The 21,755-nt window shown below is 34.1% G+C and overlaps 1 pseudogene; it reads left to right on the top strand.

Annotated features, from left to right (window-relative positions):
• The first annotated feature begins 2,426 nt into the window (after window positions 1-2,426).
• LOC140183269 (serine/threonine-protein kinase SAPK1-like) lies at window positions 2,427-12,956 on the top strand (annotated as a pseudogene).
• Window positions 12,957-21,755: the final 8,799 nt, after the last annotated feature.

Here is a 21,755-nt window from a genome sequence, read left to right as displayed (position 1 = left end):
TAGGGTCAATTTGCCATAATTTTGGAATTATTAGCCATAGTTTTAAAATTGTGGAGACCTTGGAATAGCCACGATTTGTATATTATTTTCCATGCTCAATATCGTAACGAAATAAAAATAATCAAATTGAAAAGTACAATCACTACAAAAAATTATCAGAATAGCGACCGATTTTAATAACTGAAAAATTTGGCTGCTAATAGCGACTGATTTAGCGACCGATATAGAATTTCTAGTACCAGAAAAAAATTGGTCGCTAAATTATATTTAGTGACCGATTTTAGTGACCCACAAAATCGGTCACTAATAGCAACCGAATTAGCGACCGATAAGTTTATTATACAACCAGAATAAAATTGGTTGCTAAATCGATCGCTATTTTTTAATTTAGTGACCGAATTAGCAACCAAAAAAATAAGAGAAGAAATGACTTTGGAATTTTTTGTCAGAAAATCGGTCGCTATTTTTTAATTTAGCGACCGATTTTGTAACCGATAGAAAAATAAGATGAAATTTTGTTTGGTCGCCAAGGTAATGGTCACTAAATCGGTTGCTAATTGTTAAGATAGGGACCGATTTTTGCGATCAACAAAATCGGACACTAATACCAACCGAATTAGCAACCGATAAGTTCATTATACAACTAGAATAAAGTTGGTCACTAAATCAGTTGCTATTTTTTAATTTAGTAACCGAATTAGCAACCAAAACAAGTGAAATAACTTCTTTGGGATTCTTGGTCAGAAAATCGGTCACTATTTTTTAATTTAGCGACTGATTTTGTTACCGATAGAGAAATAAAGTTAAAATTGTTTGGTTGCTAATTTGGTCATTAAGGTAATGGTTGTTAAATCGGTCACTAATTTAAATTAAATAATATAGTTACTGAAATACCCTTGCAAACTCTAACTCAATTCACACACACCATTCTCGTATTCTCCAAACAATTACTGAGTTACCCGCCGAAAACACAGCACCATCTTTTTCGTCACAGCGCCGTCTTCATCATCTTCTGATTGCAGCGCTGTCTCCTAAGGTCTCATTGCCGTCATCTTCTGAGGTCTCGGTGTTGTCGCCTTCGTCTTTGAGATCTCGATGGCGTTGGCATGGTTTGAGTTCGCAGATCGTCTCATCACCGTCTAGATCTGATTTCCTCATTGTCATGTCGTTCTTTTCTCACTATCGCCTCCTCTGGTCGTGCCGCCTCCTCTGCTCACTCCTTTGTTGCAGATCGTGGCCTTGCCGTCCTGATCCGCCATTGCTCCTTTTCGCGTAGTTCATTTTTCATCGCCACCTCCTCTAGTAACTTCTTTTTAGGTAACAACAACAACAACAACAGTCTCTTAGGTAACTTCTTCTCAAACTAACTTATTTGATATTCTAAATCCTCAAATAATGCTCATTTGTTGCTGTTAGAAGGATAATGTATCTAATCAGTGCGAGAACATAGTCTACCTTCTCGCAAATGAGCAATCTCGGCTTCGAATTCCAGATGCAACTGATCTTGTAATTCTTTGTTTCTTTCTGATATCTCGCCTTCTCCTTGTTTGATTCAGATTTTAGGTACGTCAATTTCTCCATTTGGATCTTGATCAAATATTTGAATGGTGTGGTGGAATTTGGGACTTTTGAATGCGAAGGTTTTAAGTTGTAAGGATTGTTTTCTATGTAATTTTAATATTATTTTTTGATGAATTTTGTGGAAATTAGTGATGCGAGGAAGGGGTTAGGGTTCGGGTTAGGGTAAGGGTTAGGGTTTGGTGGTGGTGGAAGGAGTAGAATGGAGGAGTTTAAACTTGAAGAGGAGAGGCATGCTCATTCCAAAACCATGAGGAGGAGCTTGATGATGCTAGCATCGATCCTGATGTTGATCTCTCTTACATTGTAAGAGCTGTTTTTTTGTTCCTTTGATTATAGATGTTTAGGGTCTTGTAGTCAAAATTGTGCTTTTGAAATTTCTGTATTTTAAAACTTCTTCTTTTCTTGTTTTACTATCCTAGATTCAATGCCTTAGCTCTTAACTATGTGTTTTTCTAGTTTGTACAATTTATTTGGAGTTGTGCATTACAGAATTGCACTTTATTAATTTTGTATGTGAATGTAACAAGAGCAATGGTTGGTTGTTGCAGGAATTAGAGCTGAATTAGAGGGTTGTGTTGGCCACAATGATTGATTTTCTTGGGTTTGCTTTTAGAACTGTTGGTGGTTGGTGATAGTGGCATTTTTATTCCCATGCTTACTCTCCTTGTTGGCTTTGGTATAAAATCTGCTGCTCTATATCTTATATATGCATTTTGTATTTTCGGTTTCCAATTGCATTTGTGGTGTTTTGGTATGAAACAGTGAAGTTGTACAAGGATCAGAAGAAAAGAATCACAACAGGGTGATTGGATTACATATGGAAGGCCTCAATAGCATGGACACCTATGAACCTTGCATTTTGTGCTTTGTGTGAAATCATTGGTGAAACTGTTGGAGGGTTACTTGGTTCTGATGATAGATTTGTTTTAGGCTTTTTTCTCTTGGAGATTGGTGTTATCCCTCAGATAATTAAAGTATATAATATGCACATTTTCAATGTTTTGTTGACTACGTTAAGTATATATGCTACTTTGAAAAAATATTTTGACTAGGTAAAGAATATGTATTATGGAGTTAAACTTTATAGAAGTTGATTGCGAACAGTAAAATAGTCTTTAAAATCCCAATTGTTAACGTGTTTTAATCTTTTCAATTTCTACTAATAATTGTTTGGTGTGAGAATTAATTGTACTAAGAATAATCCATGCTTGTGAAAGTTAATTTTTTTTCACTGATAAATATGTTGTTTATATTCTACTGTTCTACTATTATTTGGCTCGGGCAACTTTTATTTGAGTTGGGGCGTGATAGCGCGAAATTGTGATCAATACTTTTCACAAATCAAATAATCCCCGGTAATGAATCCAAGAACTTGGTGTTCAATACCATGGCATAAACACAACTTCGCACAACTAACCAGCAAGTGTACTGGGTCGTCCAAGTAATAAACCTTACGCGAGTAAGGGTCGATCCCACAGAGATTGTTGGTATGAAGCAAGCTATGGTCACCTTGTAAATCTTAGTCAGGCAAACTCAAATGGATATGGGTGATATACGAATAAAACATAAAGGTAAAGATAGAGATACTTATGTAATTCATTGGTAGGAATTTCAGATAAGCGTATGAAGATGCTTGGTCCCTTCCGTCTCTCTGCTTTCCTACTGTCTTCATCCAATCCTTCTTACTCCTTTCCATGGCAAGCTTATGCAAGGGTTTCACCGTTGTCAGTGGCTACCTCCCATCCTCTCAGTGGAAATGTTCAACGCACCCTGTCACGGCACGGCTATCCATCTGTCGGTTCTCAATCAGGCCGGAATAGAATCCAGTGATTCTTTTGCGTCTGTCACTAACGCCCCGCCTTCAGGAGTTTGAAGCACGTCACAGTCATTCAGTCATTGAATCCTACTCAGAATACCACAGACAAGGTTAGACCTTCCGGATTCTCTTGAATGCCGCCATCAGTTCTAGCCTATACCACGAAGACTCTGATCTCACGGAATGGCTGGCTCGTTTGTCAGGCGAGCACTCGGTTGTCAGGCGATCAACCATGCGTCGTGTATCAGGAATCCAAGAGATATTCACCCAATCTAAGGTAGAACGGAGGTGGTTGTCAGTCACACGTTCATAGGTGAGAATGATGATGAGTGTCACGGATCATCACATTCATCAAGTTGAAGAACAAGTGATATCTTAGAACAAGAACAAGCGGAATTGAATAGAAGAACAATAGTAATTGCATTAATACGCGAGGTACAGCAGAGCTCCACACCTTAATCTATGGTGTGTAGAAACTCCACCGTTGAAAATACATAAGAACAAGGTCTAGGCATGGCCGTGAGGCCAGCCTCCAAATGATCTAAGATAGCATAAGAACAAAGATAGCTACCAAGATATATCAATACAATAGTAAAAGGTCCTACTTATAGAGAACTAGTAGCCTAGGATTTACAGAGATGAGTAAATGACATAAAAATCCACTTTCGGGCCCACTTGGTGTGTGCTTGGGCTGAGCATTGAAGCATTTTCGTGTAGAGACTCTTCTTGGAGTTAAACGCCAGCTTTTATGCCAGTTTGGGCGTTTAACTCCCACTTTGGTGCCAGTTCCGGCGTTTAACGCTGGAAATTCTGAGGGTGACTTTGAACGCCGGTTTGGGCCATCAAATCTTGGGCAAAGTATGGACTATCATATATTGCTGGAAAGCCCAGGATGTCTACTTTCCAACGCAGTTGAGAGCGCGCCAATTGGGCTTCTGTAGCTCCAGAAAATCCACTTCGAGTGCAGGGAGGTCAGAATCCAACAGCATCTGCAGTCCGTTTTAGTCTCTGAATCAAATTTTTTGCTCAGGTCCCTCAATTTCAGCCAGAAAATACCTGAAATCACAGAAAAATACACAAACTCATAGTAAAGCCCAGAAAAGTGAATTTTAACTAAAAACTAATAAAAATATACTAAAAACTAACTAGATCATACTAAAAACATACTAAAAACAATGCCAAAAAGCGTACAAATTATCCGCTCATCAGGGTGCTATGCTTGCTAGACTCCTACTGTTAGTATTTTACTATTCACAAGGTTGTTGTGTTGCGTCTGTGTCATGTAGATTCCGCAGCATCAGCTTGGATCACTGAGGGCTTTGAGCCTACAATTTGAAGTGATGTCACTGATGAAGCAATGTGAAAAGAATATGAAGTGACTTAAGCAAGGTGATAAGTTGTCTATCCTAGCAAGATAGTGGAGTTAACATACCCGTGCATTCAGCTGCATTCATCGACTTTGGCCTCCATTCCTATCAGCACTGAGAAACTTAGACAATTTAAGTTAACTGGCCAATACAGCGATGTAAATGTCTACATTGAGAATTACGACCTTGTTACACGAGCACATAAAGTTGTACTCAATTTATGGAGTGTCCCATTTACCAAGGTGAGCCGATTTCACAATATTTTTTTATTGAACTTAAGCTACCAATGGCATGACATGGGAATTAAACTCATGAGGGTGGAGTTTGGAGATTTGATGCAGCAATATTTATGCCCCTGACTAACACTAAGATCTACTTAGATGAATAAAGTATTAAATTACAGAGTTTGATCAAATGAAGTTTTAGCAAAATTTCAAAACTCTTCCTACATTTTAAGTTTTTAATATTTTATTATTTTTACAATGAACAGGACCTGAAATCTCTTGACTATATTTTCTTTTACATTTTCAGATTGAATAAACAACCAACATTTTTAGGTAATCAAGAAAATTATCATGTTTAACATTGAGATGAGAGGTAATCAACATACACTGTTGTTATAATACTAGGATGCCATTGGACGGATCTTTTTTACTTGTAAGAACAACCAATTAATTCCTCAATACAATTATAAATTGTTTCAACATGCAATGTATTGTGCCTTGATTCATTGCAGTGCAAGGTAGGATGCTGTACAAAAACATGGATTTCAACTTATATCTGTATAGGATTTAAATTTCTTCTACTGCATGCAATGTTTATTTAATGCTTGGTACTGATATGTTTTGCATGATAGTGTTTCACATTTTGGTATGTTCCTTATATAAAGTATTTCATCACTTTTCCAGATGTTCACAATCAGAATGAGTGAAAGCATGACCCCAGAGATAGATGTACCGGCAGAAGCTTTTATGGCAATGCTTGACTTCTTAGACGATGGCAAATTGAATGAAAAAATTGCAGTCTGCATTGCTGCATTTGCAGCCTAAGTCAACAGTTGGAACACCAACATATATTGCTCCAGAGGTTTTGTCTTGAAAAGAGTATGATGGAGAGGTATTCAAAGTTATTTGGAATTCGAAAAGAGTAATATTAGGAAATTAACTTTTTTTTAGCATCATCCAATTGTTTTAAAATTATTTTTAGTCTTGATAACTATTTGGTAATTATGCAGATTGCAGATGTTTGGTCATGTAGGGTAACTTTGTATGTAATATTAGTTGGAGCATACCCATTTGAAGATCCAGAAGATCCTAGAGACTTCAAAAAGACTATTGGGGTCAGTCTTATTCATAACTTACAAGTTTTCCTTCCATGATGATTAACAGCACAAAGTAGTTGTAAAGTTTAAAGTCTAGCTTTGTTGGAAGAGAATAATGAGCGTGCAATATTCTATAACTGATTATGTGCATCTTTCTTCAGAGTGTAGGCATCTTCTCACTCACATTTTTGTTGCCAATCCTGCCAAGGCAAGTATTATATTAGTCTATAAATGTTGGATACTATAGTTTGAGATTTTATACTCTATAAATGTTTGATAGAATGCTTAGAGTTAGATTCTATTATATTGTATTGTATACAAATCATTAAATAAATGGATAAGTATTGTTTTGGTCCCTAACGTTAATGGTTAGAATCGAAATCGTCTCCAACATAACTTTTTTATTTAGAATCATCCTTAATGTTTTATTTAGTATTAAAATCGTCCTTTTAAATTTTTACAGACAAAAATACCCTCCACCACCACCAGCACCTTTACCACCACCACTGGTGCACGAATCTCCACATTCCGTTCAGCTGTACTAGCAAGTGTACCGGGTCATCCAAGTAATACCTGAGCGAGTCAAGGTCGATTGTAAGAACTGGATTTTTCACGAATAAAATCATTTAAATGCCAAATTAGATTCTAGAAAGTTAGGATGAGAATTTGGGGATTTAAATATAATTTTGGACTCAGTAGGTTTTTCTGAGTCAGAAAATGTGTTTTCTGCGAAATACTGTGAAAAATCGCGAATCGGTAGTTGAACCGGTTCACGTCTGCCTGCTACTGCGCGAGAAAAAGTGAAAATAGTTGAAAACCTTAGAAAAATATTAGAAATGAAAAACCGGGCACTAGTGTTAAAGCTTTGGCCCAAAGTTGGGCTGGACGGGCTAAAAACACTAACGGGCCCAAGTTGGACCTAAGTTCAACATATATAAGAGTTCATTAATGAACCTTTCAGCCATAACACATACACAGACACCAGATTTGAGAGAAGAAGGAGAAGGGAGAAGAAGCAATATTCACCTCCATACTCTTTTCATCATATCTTGAGCTACGGTACTCCGATTCGCATGCCGTCAGCGGCTACGTGAAGCTCTCGCCAACCCTATCGTTTCTATCTAAGCTTTGTGGTAAGTCTCTTGACTTTTCCCGCCCAGTTTTCGTGCCCTTGTACATTTCGAGTTTTAGGGTTTGGTTTTGAGGGAAATCTTGTGTCTTGGGTATTTTAGGTACACTCTAGCACTTGATTGTTGGTGGTTTTGGCACCCAAAACTATTGGACAAGGTAAGAACTCTTGAAAACTCTTGTGAGATTATGTTTATATTGAGCCCTAATTTGATTAGTGATGTTTGGTGTGTATATAGCTTGTTTGTTGTGAGTTTGGAAGCTTTTGGAGCTTGTTGGTGCTTATTGGAGTCATATTGGAAGCTTGCTTGTGGTTGGAAGCTCAACTTGTGCTCTTTGGGGTTTTGGTTCATATTGGAAATTGACTAAGGTATGGTTTCCGTTTCCTCTATGTAGTATATAATATTCATGGACACTTAGACTAGTGACCCATAGGATAGGAATGAATTATAATGGCTGTTGAGGTGTTGAATGTTGATGTATGAAGAATAATATTGATATGTTGAGGATGAATGATTGTATGAGATTTTGATGTGTGAAGATAACTTGTATGAAGATGACGATGATATGGAGTTTTGAGATGAGGAATATGTGAATTTGATAATGATTGTTGATATTTAAGGATTATGATGTTTGATGTTGGATATGTGATTTATTGTTGTTGATATGGTTGATGATTGATGATGGTTAGTGATGTTGGTATATTGAAGGTGAGTGTTGAGATTGTTGATAAATGATGTGAATTATGATGAGTTGATGATATTCGGAATATGTTGATAAATCATGATGCTGAAATTGGTAAAGATGGTGTGAGAGATTGAAATTGAAATGAAATGGCATTGATTTTGATGTTTGGTAATGATTGAATCAGGATTGAGGAAAGTGTCAGTGGAGGATTGATTTTGGTATCATATAATTGAGGTTTTGATGGTTGAGAATGGTATAATATGCTATGAAGGATATATCATGATAGAAATTGGAGTTTAGAGTGATTTTGGTTTGGTTTTGGTTGGAAATGTTGGTAATGTTGAGGTTTTGAGACTTGTGGTAAAAGTTAGTTTTTGGTAAACTTTGTCTGATCATAACTTTTGTCTCAGTTTTCCAAATTCGTTGAAACTTGTTTAGAATTAAAGCTTATTGAAAACCCTTCATTTTGATATAAAGTTTGTAAGATTTGGGTTTTTGTAGAGGAAGTTATGATCATTCAAAATTGGTGTTAAAAATCTGAAATTCTGCAAAGTTGCGGAATTTTGTGATTTCTGGTATGTGCACACGCACAACCCTGTAAAAATCTTGATCTGTGCGGATGCACAGACTTGTGTGTACGCACACGCAGGGGAAAGCTCCCTATTTGCAGCATAGCTTGTGCGTGCACATACCAAGGATGAATTGCAACCTGTGCGTACGCACGGCCCTGTGCCCATGCCCAAGTTGGGAAAGGTCGTCTGTTGGGGGTGCTCGCACACCTTGTGTGAGCGAACAAACCTTACAAGATTTGGTACCTGTGCGTACGCACATGCCTTGTTTCACAAATTTAAACTTTATTTTCAACTATTTCACCTTCCCAACACAGTTGTAAGCTTTTAAAACACTATTTTAAGGCCTTTGGGCTTAATTTTAAGTATGAAGGATATGAGATATAGCTAAAGGGTTTTAGTTGACAATTATTATGAAAAATTAGAAAGCGGAGGCTTAGGTTTCTGGTGTGCTGAGAATGGGTTGGGTGGAGCATAAAGAAGGATTGGTATATGAGCTGAGAACTGAGGAACTATGAGTTCGGAATGGAAATCATGAATTGATGGTGGTTGGGATGAGTCGAGGAATCGAAAAGAAATGATGATCTGGATTGTTGTTGAGAGTGTGCAGAGCCTATATCTTCGGCGTGGCAGATGTTTCTGTCGTATGACTTGTTGAATATTGAGAGTGTACGGGGCCTATATCCCCAGCGTAGCAGATTGTTCTACTGCATGATTTTGTTGTGGTTGGTTCCTTCTCTGCAGCAGGAAGTGTGCAGGGCCTATATCCCTGGTGTAGTAGACTTCCTACTACATGAGTGTGCAGGGCACTATATCTCTGGCATAGCAGAAGAGTTGTTGCATGAGTGTGTAGGACACTATATCCATGGCGTGGAAAAAAAGGCTACATCTGAGAGAATGTGTTGGGTTGGCATTTACAGACCGACAAGTGATATAACGAGCCAAGAGGGTAGACATTTATCATATGCATCTCTTATGTGCTTGTTTGCTTTGATTACTTGGGTTTGCTTAATTGTATAATATGCTTACTTGCTTCTTGAATTACATGTTACATATTTGAATATTACTTGTGTTTTCTTTGCTTGCATTATCTGTGTTTGTCTGGTGCTGAGGAGGTTACGTAGGCGGTGGCGATGGGATCGCACGGAGGACAGCGGTGACTAGATTAGTTAGTAATCTCCTAAGTTAGATTACCCCGTTATTATGTTATGGTTATAAGTTATGTTTAATGTTTTAGTATACATTAAGATTGAATCTTGTGATGGATATGGAGTCTAGGATTGCCTTTGGCATCCCGGGGTCTTATATCCTACATCACTAGGCAATATTACTATACTGAGAACCTCCGATTCTCATACCATTTTTCTGTTGTATTTTTCAGATGCAGGTCACAACCCACCCCGGTGAGTTGTTTGGTTGGTGACAGAAGCAGAGGATCCGGATATCTTTTGAGTTTTTTGGTTTATTTTGTATATGTCTCTCATCTTTTGTATTTAGTTTGCCTAGCAGCTTGTATTTAAGAGAACAAAACTTGTATAAGCTGTCTTTACTGTCTGGTTTCTTGTATGGTCTGTATATGGCTAGCCGGCTCAAACTCTGTGAGCCGTGGCTAGTTTCTTATAATATTATATACTTATCTTTTGTTATCTTATATCTATTTCTTGTGCCTTAAGTTAGTAGCTTCGTTAGTACGTTTTGTGCTTTTGAAATCCATTTTTTGAGCTATATCCTTCAACGGGCTTCTAGATTATATTAATTCTTCTATAAATTATATGTATGATCTTAGAACTATTGTAATCTCTGATTAACCTTTGCTTTACGACGCGAGGTAAAGTTTAGGCTATTTAGAGTATTACATTGATCCACAAGGATTGGGATTTGAAACAAGCTATGGTTATCTTGCAGGTCTTAGTTAGGAAAAATCAGAAAGTTGTTAGTTGGATTGATGCAAGGGCAATCAGTAATAGGAGTATGGTTAAAAATTGGAGTTTCTTTGTCTTTCTGAATTAGCTCTGGTATTACTCTCTTCTTTGCTTGTGAGTGATTTCTTCTATGACAGGTTGTATCTGATCAATGTCATGGCCCGTGGTCATCAATCTCTTCTATTTTCAAATCAAACGCCATTGGCCGTGGTCATCCAATCTGAACGAGGGTGAAGCTCTAGCAATTCATTCTCTTGGCAATCCTACTCAAAACGCCACAGATAAGGTCGAATCTTCCGGATCAGAGAATGCTGCTTCTTTGGGTTCTAGCCTCTACCACAAAGACCCTAATCTCCCCGAAAATCGGCTAAATTGGTGTCTCGAGAAGTCCCCAACGAAGTCATCGATTAGCTGTCTAAAAGATGTATAATCAAGCTTGCGCTTTGCGCTTTCCAGTCACGTATTCACATAAACCCAAGTAGACACGGGTGGTTGTCTAGCATGCTGTCTTAGTATGATGAACAGAGCTGATTGTCACTGATCATCTAATTCACCATGTTGAAGAATGAGTATACATCTTAGAATTAAATCAAACACGGATCGAAGAAGAAATATTAATACTTTTATTAATTCATAGGACTCAGCAGGGCTCCTCCCCTCAACCTAGGAGGTTTAGAAACTCATACTGAAAGAAAATACAATGTAAAACTCGAATATGGTGTAAAGTTCTGTCTAAAGGTTTTTTTATAATATAAATTTAATCCCTTAAATACTAAACAAATGACTAGTAAGGGTAAAATAGTCTTTTTAGTCCTAAAATCCACTTTTGGGGCACTTAGTGAGTGTTTGGGCTGAGCTTTGATGAGATCCACGTGCTAGGAGGTCTCTAGGGTGTTGAACACTAGTTAGGGGGTCCTCTCTAAGCATTTGGACGCTGGTCTCTGCTTTGTGGTTGCTGGACGCCTAGAAGGGGGAAGGAAAGTATAGACTATTACACATTGCTGAAAAGCTCTGGAAGTCAGCTTTCCATAGCCATTCAAAACGCTTCATTTGGACTTCTGTAACTCCAGAAAAATTCTTCCGAGTTCAAGGAGGTCAAATCCGGACAGCATCTGCAGTGCTTTCTCTGTCTCTAAATCAGACTTTTGCTCTAGCTCTTCAATTTTAGCCAGAAATTACCTGGAATTGTACAAAAGCAAAAAACTCATCATAGTAGAATCCAAAAATGTAAATTTAACACTAAAACCTATAAAAACTTAATAAAAAATAAACAAAATATACTAAAAACTATATGAAAATAATGCCAAAAAGCGTATAAAATATCCGCTCATCAACCACCACCTCCCTTACTTCACCATCACCACCTCCCTTACTCCCATCAAATACTAATAATCAAATTCAAGAATACTAATAATAACACATTATCGATATTCAGAAACAAAACATCAAATTGAACAATAAAATCAACACACAACAATAATAAAACCAGAAAATAATAAACCAAAATCAGAAGCAAAATAGAAACAAAGAAAAAGCAAAAGCAGAAGAAGAAGAAGAAGCAGATACAGATGCAGAAGTAGAATCAGAAGCAGATGCAGAAGAAGAAGCAAATGCAGAAGAAGCAGCTGTAGATGCAGAGGCAGAATCGAAAGCAGATGCAGAAGAAGGAGCAGACGGAGAAGCCAAAGCAGAACCACCAGCGCTTCCCCGACGGTAGCTCGTGGGCGAATCAGCAGCGACGGCTCTGCGGCCTGGTCTCCCTCCAAGTCCCGATGACGACGTGACGGTTGCAGCGGGCCCAAGCCGCGCCGACGCATCTCCTTTCACTCTTCTCTTCTCCCCCGTCGCAGCTCCTCTCTCCTTTCTTCTTTCTTTTGGCCACGACGATGGCAACTCCAAGCTTCGTCGGTGCCGTCCCTCCTCCCCCCATCCTTCCCCATCCCCCTCTCCCTTTCCCCTTTTCCCTCCCCCTCACCCCCTACCACCGCGCCTTTCCCTTTTCCTTTCTCCCCTCCCCCTCGCATTTTTTTTGTTTTTTTTTATTTGATAACTTTTTCTTTTATTAGAATAGGGGTAATTTAGTAATAAAATTAAAAATCTGATTAAAAAGGACGATTTTAATACGAAATAAAATGTTAAGGATGATTCTAAATAAAAAATTACGTTGGGGACGGTTTCGATTTTGACCCTAAACATTAGGGACTAAGATAATACTTATCCCTTGAATAAATTATATATGATGGTTTTTAAAGAAGATTACTATCCCAGAGATAAAACAGCACACATAGTTCTTGAAGAACTTGCCTAGAGAGATAATTGAGGCTGATAGAAGAATTAGTGAAAAAAGTGTGAAGGAAGAGGAGGAGTGACCAAGCCAGAGTGTTGAAGAAATCATGCGTATAGTCAAAAAGGCAAGAAAACCATATCCAGGATTAAAATTGGATTCTAAAGATGCTAAAGTTAAAGAGGAACTTAATGTTAGTGGAGACTCTATAGAACCTCTTTTATCCTTAAATTACTTGTTACTGTCATTAATTTCTCTTGATTTAGGGTTGTGTTTTATAAGTCAATACAATAATTATTAATTACTATGTGAATTAAATTTTGTGCTGCTAAAAATGTCAATGTTGTGAATGATGACATGTCATCATATCATGTTTTTCTATGCTTTTTCATACAAGAAGTTGATAATTAGTGCTTAAATATTGCATTCTTTTGTGTTTAAATGGTATATTTCCTTGATCTTTTGATTTTATAAATTTTGTAGGAAATAAGTGAAAAAAGAATCAAAAAGAGCACAAAATAAGCTAAAAAGAAAAAAAAAAAAATTTTGGGCACATTTTGAAGTTGAGCACATTTTGGAGCTTTAGGCCACGCTTTTAAAAGCGTGGCCCATGACCATGGAGCCGTGGCATTTAATGATGCCTCATGCATGCATTATTAATAGTTAAAGCATGCATGCATGAAAGTTTCATTACTAATGCCCATAAGGCAAATCAAGTTACGTTAATGCTCGTGCATGCATTTAATTATTAATGATGAATGAATGAAATGCATGCATTATTAATTAAAGCCAATGGGAGAATGCATGAAGTACATTATTAAAGCAAGTTGCTTTAACGTAATGCATTGGCATTAATTAATAAATCTAATGAAAGCATGCATGAAATCCTTGATTGTTAATGCCAATGAACTAATTGAATGAACACTAGCTTTCACTAGGCAATGAACGTCACATTAATTAGAAGTTGGGCAGCAAGCAAGGGCGCTGCGTTGTTTCTCTTGACCGAGCGCTACATCATGAGGAAAAATTGCTAGCCAAAGCAGCGCTCACCAAGGCTCGAAGGGGGAGCGCTGAATCAAGACAAGCGCGCACCAAATTTGCACCAAGGCCAGCGCTCGCTTAGTGAGCATTTTCGTGACTCAACCAAAAGAAAATTAAGGCATGACACACACAATTGAAGCCACCAAGGCTCGAAAGGGGGACCTTGTGCAAGCAAATAAGGGCGATACATCAACTTGGTTAACTGAGCGCTACACCCACAAACTTGACACAAGGCATTGAGCGTTACGTTGCCTTACATGACCGAGCACTCCGCTGGAAGGTTTTCACACCTCAAACCAATTTGAATCAAGCAACCTTGACTCATGCTCCAAACCAATTCAACCAAAGTCAACTAGATCCACTCTTCTTCAAATTCAAAGCAAGCAATGCCCATTGACTTAAAGGCACAAGAAACAATTAGATTAAAAATTTTATTTTAATTGTAATTTGTTTTCAATTACAATTTCATTTTGAATTTTGTAAAAAGCCTATATAAGGCATCATTTTCATTTTTGTAAGGAAGCTGGCTCCATTAAAAAGCAGTAGGAGTAGGAGTAGAATAAAGAGCTCTCTTTTAATTTTCCTTGTTGAATTTGAAGAATTGAAAATCAGATTTGAGTTTTGTTTTCTGTTTCATTTTCTCTCCTTTGCACTTTCTCTTCTGTTTTGATCAAGAGAGCAATTGAGCTCTTGGATTTCTTTCTGTTTTTGCTATTCCATGGAAATTGTTGATTTCGCTTAAGGATTTTAGAATTGATCTAAGTCTTCTTGCTGCTTTTAATTCTTCTAGATTTCTACATTTCTGTTTTGGTACTGAATTGATCTGAGAGCTCTCTAGTTTACTACACTTCACTTTTTTTCAGTTCTGTTTTAATTCCCAACACCCAATTCCTTTTACTTTTCATGCAATTTAATTCATCTGCAAAATGTTCTAAGTTCTGCTTACTGCTTTCTTTAAATTTCCAGCACCCAGCCCCTTTACATTTGATGCAATTTACATTTTTTGTCATTTAAGATTCTGTCAATTTAAATTTCTTGCTCTTTAAGATTCTGCTCATTTACTTTCTGCAACTTTAAATTCACTGCTATTTACATTCTGTTGCTTCAATTTCACTTCAATTCACCAATGTTAGCTTGACTAGACTAATCACCCACTAAAGTTGCTTGATCCATCAATTCCTGTGAGATCGACCTCACTCTAAGTGAGTTATTACTACTTGATGCGACCCGGTACACTTGCCGGTGAGTGTGTGGAAATCTAATTTTTGGTAATTTCTTGCAGTTAATTCTACCACACTTCATCCGTAGTTAATTTATACAGGCTGGATTTTTCAGCTACAATTTTTTCTATGACTAACGTCGAATATTTAATCACACTATTTTTGTGGCTAACTCGTATTATTTTTTCACATACCATTCGTGACTAATTTGTATTGGTTTACTATGTTTTTTTCATAGCTAACTTGTTCTTTTTATTTTTTATAATTTGTAGCCTTTATTTTAGTTTGACCATGACTAATTGAACAATTTTATTAAATTAAAATGATATTTTTATATATAACATTAATAACAAAATTCATACTTTTTAAAAATATAATATTTAACATTTTACAGTAAAAAAGTATACTACTAAAAATTTAGTATAATAAAAATAAAAATAACAATAATAATAATAATAATAATAATAATAATAATAATAATAATAATAATAATAATAATAATAATAATAACAACAATAATAATAAGTCAAATCTAAACATGTATATAATAAGAAATAAGAAAAATTCTAACAAGAATAAAAAACATTTAACATCTTCTAGAGTAAAAATACTTAAAATTTTAACTATAGCTTATTAAATACACCAACTAAATGTCTAGCATATCACTGAACAGACTAGGCATTCTATCACCATATTTTGATAACGAAAATTTGGGTAAAAGTGCCAATTGGATTTTGGCTTCTGCATATTTAGCTTTTCCTTTAAAGTTTCAACCTACTTCTCTAAATTTATGACATGTTGCTGAGATATATTGCTAAAGATTCTACTAGTTACAAATCCAAAAATACATTTAAACTTGTCAAAACTTATTGAAAATATAGCACTACTGAAACTACACACACCCTACATTCTTAGCACTAAAAACCTTTCCAATTGCATCATTTAGAAGAACCAACACTTTTAAAGGAACTCTTTTAGTAAGAGTACATTCTTGATCTTCAGGTAAATGCTCTAATATTTTCTCCTATAGAAGAAAAAAATTAGATTAGTGTATACAAGGTTTTAACTTATAAAAATAAATTATGCACTAACCTAAAATTAACATAATGCACTTACAGCTAATGTGCCCATCATTTATATAATTTACATTCTTCTTCATCAGAGTTGACAGAATAACTTCATTCCGACATAAAGGTCTTTCTAATTTTTTTTAATCATAATACAATTGCATTGTCAACACTTATTTTAGAATAACCACAAATACAATAGAAAAAAAGTTAAATTAGTATTTCACTTGCTCTTCTGGCATTGCTTTTATTACTACCAGCATGTGATACTTGAAGCTTCTTTCGATTCTTTCTATTTTGTAAGCACTATTTCTAAAATTTATAAACATAAAAATAAAAATAATATTGTTATAAACATAACAAGAATAAAAGATAACAGTAATAAAACAAAAAAATTAATATAACAGTACTACTAAAAAAAAATTAAGTAATTACCTATGTTTTAGGATTCGTGTTGGGATGCACAAAAGTCGCCCATTCAATAGGAGGTATATCTGAATCAATCTTAGTTGTTAGAATTTCTTCTTTTGTTTTATTAGGATAAAAGTAAATATTCTGTAATGAATATTTGTAGATTTTTCATCGATCACCTAATGTCTTTAGTGCCCATTTAATGCCATCAGTATAATCAAACTCGAAATTTTCCTTCAAAGTATTTATACACAAGATTAAAATTCATATCGAAAATATTATCATTTATAGATTTTTTCATAGTTGTTACATAATAAAATCCAATATAGGAGTTGAGAATTACAAAAATTCAAAGTCAAACAAACAGAAAAGATATGAACATTTAATCACACATATCTAGTGCACATCTATAATGATAATAACCAAATAAACAAATAAAATATGAATACATATCACATATATCTAGTAGATATTAATCATAACAATAACTATACAAGCAAATAGAACATGAATATATGATCATACATATCTAGTGGTTGACATATACCATGATAATAGCCTCAATTGCAGCATCTTATACATCAATATATCCAACCCAACCCTTTTTTAAAAAATGAAGAGACACCTTTCACATTTCTAAAATAGTATGTTCATCTATTCATTTGTTTTTCTCAAAGTACTGTTTTTTAACATGATTTATAACCGTCATTAAAATTAAAGTTATAAAGTATTTTAAGTAAAAAATAAAAAATAAAAAATAGACCCAACAAATGAAGAAGCAAGCGAATCTTACACAAATTCGGCAGAATAAAATTATTTTTTGTGAGAAAATAATAGATACAAAAATATTAAATGCACATCTATAATTTAAACTATATAATATGAGGAAACAACCATAAATAAATACAGTACCACATATAAGTAACATACCAACCACTTAAAACTACAAATAATGAGAAATTTAATACAACAGAAAAATTTTAAAATATCTAAAATTTATATACTCTTCAATGTAATTTCACTGCTTTTTGGTGTTAGGCATCTGATCCCATCTGTCAATTGAAATTTGACACAACGTTGCTTTACATGCCATTATATCTAGAAAGCTTACCAATAAGTTCGCACCATTATCTTGACCTTGTCCATGGCCATCAAGTTCCAACATGACTTTTTCATCCTTTTTCAAATGCCAAACTTGAATTGCTGTCATTTTGCAAGTAATGATTTCTCCCGAAGAAGTGTCTACAACTGAATACCAACTTGAATAAAATAAATAAACTAAATATTAGAACTTAAAAAATCAGGTAAAAAAATTGAAATTACATATATCTTTGACATTCACAACTAAAGGATCATTATGATCTTCTTTGGGTTGGTCGTTCTATGATCACTCTATTATGCTCACTCGTCATGTTTATATCTATAGATCCAACATTGTCTTGGTTGAAACTTATTTCATCCAAACTCTGAAAATTCTTTATTATTATCGATGCAAATTCTTTATTATTATCGATATTCTGTGGTTGTCATAGTTCTGCTAAAAGTACCTCTTGTGAACTATTAGGTTTTTGCTTCATGAGAAATTTGCTGAAGAAACCAACAAATAATACCAAAATGAAGAAAAAAAGGTCATAGTTTAGGTTTGGAGAATACTGTAACATATGATGATAGGGCTTATATAATGTGGTCAAAGAAAGTGCATTCAGGTGCTGCAGAAATTAAGAGTCAAAAGACGATGTGAATAGAAGATATGGAAAGTTATGTTGGACATTTTCGTAGTTACTTTAATTTTTTGCCAACAAATACATTAAATGTTAAACATATTTTAAATTTTTAAATCTTAAAAATTCAGTTTGGTCATTTTTGTTTAGGTCAACTTTTAATTTTTTTTTAATCCTAAAAATATTTTTTTTCTATTCTACTATTTATTATTTATTAAATATATTTTAAATTATTTTATTTTTAATACAATAATTAATTAGTTTTTTAACGGTTTAATACAATTAAAAATTGAAATTTAATTTTTGAGCATGTATTATTTTTATCTTTAATTTTTCTTATAATAATAATAAATAACCACAAAACCACTTTAATAAATATACGAACCTCCAATATTTCCTCACTTCATGTCGTTGATGATCCAAACAATGCACTATTATTTAATTATTTATCTAGTAAGAGTTATACATTAAGTTAGTTTTGTAAATGTTTTTACTTAAAAATTTTAATTTTTAATAAATTTTAATTACTAAGTCAATTACAAAAATTTTATTTTGTTAGACAAATTAATTATCACAAAATTGTTCAAAAAAATTTTACAAAACACTTTCTATTGTTATTTAATAAAATTACAAACTTTTATATAAGTGAATAATTACTCATAAGTTAATTAGTATTAATTTTCTTATAACTAAAACTGGAAATTTAATTCATATATGAATTTATGTGATGAATAATCTTGCATTTTAAGTTAAACTAGTTCAATAAGTTTATTGCACTAAGGGTTATGTTCCATGCAAAAAATAATCCTATACTGCCAACTAATATTGGACTAGCTAGTGAACTTGCTTAATCGATGGATATAAACATGAACATTATTACATTGTCAATTAAGAGTAGTTTGAAATCCTTTTTTTTCATTTTACATACTAACCAAATTACAAATAAAATTGATTTAAATTAGTTAGAATCAAGTCTATAACTATATTTTTAATTTAATATTAAATTTTATAGTTTTATTATGTGAAAATCAGCCTCACATTAAGCAAATATTATTAGTATTTATTTTTTTAATTTATTTGATCTAAGTTGTCAATAATAAATTTTTTAAAGAATTAATAGAAAAAATTTCTCCTATAATATAAGCTGCATACAATAAATTTCTCATAAGTTTAGTCAAAAAATAACTAATTATCCTCTTATCTTTCTTTATCCTTAATTTTTGCATTGTCTTTTACTTTGTTATATTTTTCAGAAGTTTGGTCAAAAGCAATAATTGAGCATTTAAGATTATCTTATTATTAGACATTTTAATAGTTATATCGTGATATATTGCTCACTACCACTATAAATGGACCGTAAATATATAGAACCATCAAAGTAAATAGTTGCAAAATAATAAAATTAAATTATCTCATAATACTACTATAACAATATTTATGTCTATCTAAATTTTCTTAAACCTAGAGAAACTCTAGAGTAACAAGTTATCTAGAATGCATCAATGTCGTCTAACTCATCTATTTCATGATCACCATCCCAATCATTATTAATATTTTCGTCAACATACATTTCATCTTGTTCTGCTTCGTTAACCTTATCCCTCGCCAATTGAAATTCTTCAAGGTTATCTACTTGTTGCTCATAAAATGTTATGTCCTCCACCAAAGATTCACCTAACTCCTACTCATTTAATTCTCCCATATCATATAAATCTCTAGGTTTCATATGACAAATAGAATACTAACCTTCATCAACTTGATCATCAACATAGTAAACCATTCTTGCATCCATTGCAAGAATAAATGGATCATTTGTTTCATTATTACCAATATGTATCAAGTTGAAAAAATTTACACTTGTGATCCCAAAATCATCTGTCTTGATTTCCTTGTTAAGTGTGGTATCAACCCAAATACATTTGAACAGTACAACCTTCAACTTTTCAAAGTACTCTAACTCTATTATATTTACCATTTTACCAGAGTATATATTGTCGCTTACTACTATAACAGGTTTCCTGCCATTTGAAACATTATTTGTAATAGCAGACATAATCACGCCACTATTTTGAGTTTTAAATCCTTGATATTTTTCTATTGTACAAAACTTGAACCCATGAACGTTATACTCCTCAAACGTCTTTACAACATCATTAGGCCCTTCTGCAAGCCACTTGATTTTGGGAGTGATATCTGGATCATTATTTTTTGCGACCTACATGTGTTAGATTGATTAGGATTCCAAAATGTGATCCTAAAATTTTATTTAGGAAGGAACAAGTTTTACTAAATATAAATAGCTCACATAATCCCTAAACCACTCATGGAATTTGGCGTAGATGTAGTCTTCAACTAGTTTGGTTGCATTTTTTCTACCACGGTATATTCTAACAATCTCACATCTAGACTTTCCGGTAAAGTAGACTACGGTTATGAATTAATTATAGAAAAGAATTGAAATCTAAGTTAGAAATAACAAGAAATCTCACTCGCAGAATTTGTCCACTACTGAACAATTTATTAACACATAACAATGAGCTTGCAACTTATCAGTTGGTGTTAACGAAAAAATCATGTGAGCTCCACGAGATATTTCTAAGGCTGGAAAAATCTTAGACAAGATAGTAGAGTAACTACTAGGAGTGTTGTCATTTTCGTCATTGTTGCTCCTTGGTTGGTTGAACCTTGTCTTGATGTTGTCATCCTCTAAATATCTAGAGCAGAAAGTTAGACATTTCTCAATTATGTAACCTTCAGCCATACACCCTTTCGGTGCAACCTTGTTATGGACATAAGATTTTGAATGTCCTCGGGCTCTAATAACAAGGAAAAAAATTAGTTAACCGTAAAAAATAAACAAAATAAATATATTCAATTAAAACTCATTAGAGTTCCAAAATTTACCTTTTAACATGATACATGTATCTGTATTACACTGGACCCGCAACCATTGCTTCCTCTACGAGATGAATAACTAGATGAACTATAACAGAAAAAATACTTAAGGAAATATCATTTCCATGTGACAGAGTGTTAAAACAATTTGTTGTTATAGTCTATCTAAATTCTTAAAGGATAATGATTTGTCTGAGACATCTCTGAAATAGTTGCATAGCTTGATAAGCACAGGTATAACCTCCTTAGGCAAGGATCTTCTAAGAGCAATTGGCAAAATATGTTCCATATGAATATTTGAATTATGGCTCTTTAGACCGATTACCTTTTATTTTTTAATATTGAAAAATCTAGAAATATTTGAAGAATAACCATCTGAGAAAGGTACACTCTTTAAAACACCATAAAAATATTCTTGTTAGTATTTGTTATACTTGGAAGAATTAAGTACGAATAGAGTTGCTCTCTTATTCCCATCAACTGCAAGTCCTTACGAGCTTGTAAGTTGTCTTTAGTCCTTTGCTTATCATCAAGTACAGTAAAAAGCACAGTATATGTTGCATCATGTCATGACAATGACGAATAAGATTATCCTTTCAATATGGTAAATCTTAGAAAATACTCATCTTTTTTCATTGTAGAGGGTTGTTGCCATCGTTGAGGGCATCCTGATGTCTTTTTTTACTGCTCTCAATTTGGGACAAAATCCTTCTGCCTGATAATGT

Source organism: Arachis hypogaea, chromosome 3 (assembly GCF_003086295.3).
Source record: "Arachis hypogaea cultivar Tifrunner chromosome 3, arahy.Tifrunner.gnm2.J5K5, whole genome shotgun sequence".
NCBI classification, from domain to species: Eukaryota; Viridiplantae; Streptophyta; class Magnoliopsida; order Fabales; family Fabaceae; genus Arachis; species Arachis hypogaea.
This window is presented reverse-complemented; position numbering and strand designations above follow the sequence as displayed.